The sequence below is a fragment of the Gossypium arboreum genome, chromosome 4 (genome assembly GCF_025698485.1).
Source record: "Gossypium arboreum isolate Shixiya-1 chromosome 4, ASM2569848v2, whole genome shotgun sequence".
Lineage (NCBI taxonomy): Eukaryota > Viridiplantae > Streptophyta > Magnoliopsida > Malvales > Malvaceae > Gossypium > Gossypium arboreum.
Window position 1 is genome coordinate 26,600,560 of NC_069073.1, and position 3,950 is coordinate 26,604,509.

The following is a 3,950-nucleotide window of genomic DNA, read 5'->3' on the forward strand; positions in this document are numbered from 1 at the left end:
CAATCCTATATTCATTGACCTTGTCATTGATGACCACTTTTACCAAACTTTCATAACCATCAATTTATCAAGTAGCTTCAATCAACATAAAGTATTCATGTTCAAACATTATTAACTTATTTCCATATTATACATTTTCCACGTGACTATGGTCATTTCGATCGGTCAAGAAGCATCCATCATGCTTATATGTCATAATACCAACCATACATATCCCACAAGCATAAACACATCATCACATTACAAGCATTAGAACTTATCATGGATAATTAGGCTTACAAGCCACAATCATTACAAGCCACATCTCATGGCTATATACAATGAATCAATATAAGCAAATACATATGGCTAATCATAACAGTATCTATCATAAAACTAAGTCCCTATACATGCCACTCACTTGAAGACATTAAGATTCATCAATACTACAAAGGAGGTAGCTTGATAGTGTGAGGTTGCCTCCAACGATCTCCAACCTTGAGCTAACCTGTCAACACTAAAGAAATGCAAAGGAGGGAGTAAGCTTAAAGCTTAGTAAGTCCATATGAAAATAATAAGCAAATTATCAACATGATTCCATTGAAATATAATCATAATTACACTTTTACTTATTTTCTAGTCATGTTGTTTTCTTGATTCATTGATCGCATGATTTGTAACAAGTAATAAATATTTATAATGAAGACCAAACCTAGACTAACTATTATCACGACAAAAAGGCAAGTGCACCTATCGAACAATAGTATAGTAATGGCAAGACCGGGATATCGTACCCAAGGGAACCAAAAGTACTAGTAATAACTATCGTTTTATTATCTAACCTAGAAATAAAGAGGGGTTGTTTATTAAACTAATTAACTAAACTAATTAACTTATTAAACTAAAGTAAAGAGAAAAGTTGGAAAAAGACTTGAAGAAGATTAATTTGATAAAGACGACACCCAAGGAGGAATCCACGTAGATTTCACTTGTTATCTGACTCTAAGCTAGACGATTTATTCACTTGACTTGATCCGTGAGACTCCCCAACCTATTTTATTATCCTTTTTGAGACTAATAACGTCTAACCCTCAGTTGAATTAATCGAATTTTCTTTCTTAATTAAAACCCCTAGGGAAGCAGTAAATCGATCTATAGACTCCCATATTAGGTTTCACCCTAATCCGGCAAAATCTCGTAACCCTATTTCTAGGTGTTCGATCAACTCCGCTTAATTATGCCAAATCTACTCTTAGACAGGGACTTTTTCTCCTCTGCATAAGCACATCAAATCATGAATTAATACCTGAAATATTAACTCAAGCATTAAGACACACAATTATGAACAAATCAAGTATTTATCATACAGTTCAGATAATAATAACAAGATCTATCATAGGTTTCAACCCCCTTAGGTATCTAAGGGGTTTAGTTCATAATAAGATAAGAGTACATCTCAAAAGTATGAACATAACAAAACATAAAGAAAACTCTAAAATCCTCGAAGGAATTTCGAGAGATCTTGATCTTGGAGTAGCTCCGGCTTTTGGGATGGATCATCTGGCTTTCTTCAAGTAATTCCTGGCGTGTGGTTCTGTATTCCAGAAAAGTTCTGGAAGAGGGTCCCTCTCTAAGTCATACTTAGGGTGTTTATATAGGCTTTGGATTGGCTTTCTTCCTCCCTAAGTATCCTTTTCCGTGTAAAATACAACTCTTTAAAAAAGGGACACGCCCTATTCCACGGTCGTGTGACGTGATTACCAAGCCGTGTTCGATCCATTAATTTGGACACGACCGTGTGGGTCAATGGCCAGGCCGTGTGAATCGTGAAAGCCCTTGGCCGACACCCTCGAAAGACATAGGCGTGTGAGCAGCCCGTGTGGAAAGACTTAGGCCGTGTCATCTTCTCGATTTGGTCCATTTTGTCCCTATTTGGCTCGTTTTTGGCTCCTTTTGACTCCTGGTGCTCTCTTGAGTACAAAACATGAAATAACCGGATTAAGAGCACCAAAATCCACAAATCTAGTGATAAACATCCATAAATATGCTAAGTATTTGGGGTAAAAATATGTATAATTTGGCCTTTATTTAATACCCCCACACTTAAGCATTTTCTTGTCCTCAAGCAAAACTCTCATTTACTGTTAGAATTCCTTCCTTTTAATCACACAATCATTACTGATAATGTTACAAACTATTCCACGAAAAATCATACAGTGAGAATTCAACTATAGGGGCATTAAAAGCCTCAAACAATCTAAATCAAATATTTTGATAATAAAATTATAAGTAATATCCTTTCTCTAAGTAATTAACTTTAGTCCTAAATATACAGGAGATGACATCCTCACTAACGATTCACTCAAATCACTCAAAGTGTTTAAGGTTCTAGATTAAACACTCGATTGTCTAACATGAGAAGTTATTACCATAGGCTTGCATGAAAATCAAATCTCCACCACTTGTAAATGATATGATATACAAATCAAAAGGTCTTTGCATGGTTGTAACGAGGTTTAGGTGACGAGTATGGATACAAGCTGAAGAGAGAAAGGTTAGAATCAAGATAATTTCAATATATTACCCTACTATCAAAAACTTAATTATTGAATCACAAAAAAATATCTAAAACTATATTACATGAGCTCATGGCAACTTTAGCTTGCTGAGGATTACAATAACAATACTGAGTTTTTTTTTTAAGAACAAATCAAGTCAATACAATATAGAAATCATACTTCATGATTCAGTAACAAAAAATGGTGAACATAGTGAGGTAACAATATTAAATTTAATCTCGATAAAAAAAAGTAAATTAATTAAGAGGATTTCAACAACAATGGGTTAATGGGTTAATGATGAGGGTTAATAAATAAAAAAGGTTAGTAGGCTCAAAGGGGGTTCACTAAGGGTTTAATTATGTGGGAAGGCTTTTTACGGAGTAAGTGGGTTAAATCCTAAGTGCCTTTATCATCTCAGTATATCAAATCATGCGTGTGATCTTGACATGTATAATCGAAGCAAGTTCTAGAATAACAGTTCAATGTTGACACACTCAAACCACAAAAGAAGAGAGCAAGAAAGAAAGCTATATGCTCAAAAGGCTCAAAAATCTCACCAAAAATTTGGGTTTGTGATGTCATTCCTGTATAGTTAAGATTTCAAGATAATACCTCAATTTAGGAAAGTAATCTAAAAATTTTAGTTCTCAAAATATCAACTTATCATGCTTGATTCTCTAATGTCCTATAATCAAATGATCATGCATAATTCCCATGATCTAATTCATGACATATCAACAATAATTATAGATCAATCATAATTCATTCGATTAAGATTATGAGAAATCACTTAAGCACAAGACCAAATTTAGGGATTTGAGAATAATTGAAAAAGTTAGGTTTCATGTTCATGTTCACCCCCCCATACTTAAGCTGTACATTGCCCTCAATGTACAAAGATAGATTAATCAAAATAAAGAAAGTCATTAGAGGAAAAGAGGTGAAACTCCCTGTTATATGGATGCAGAGCTTGATTCTAAGGCTGGAGTGTTTGGGGAAAGGGGTAGCTGCCACTATTCTTGGCTAGATGAAGGAATTGGGTCATTGAACATGGCACCCGTTAGGTATCGTCCCCTATTTGTTTCCTCAGTTCGTAAAATATTCCTAGCAGCTTTGCTTAGAAGTCTGTAGAATCATGAAGAGCTTATTAAGAGTTGGTGTGGAAGAGAGCGTAGTGGGATTACTTGTTAGAAATAGTAGAAAAATGAAGAAAGTAAAATTTACTAATATAAATATGTCTTTCAAAAGAAAATAATAACATTGAAATGAAAATAAAAAGAAAAATAGTGATTAAAATAAAAAGATAGGAGGATTTAATGATCCTCGTCAGTGGGGCCCTCAGGTGGTGGCGCTAAAGTGGCGATGTGAAAGTGCTGGCACAACTGCTGCATCATGGCCTGCATGTCGTCC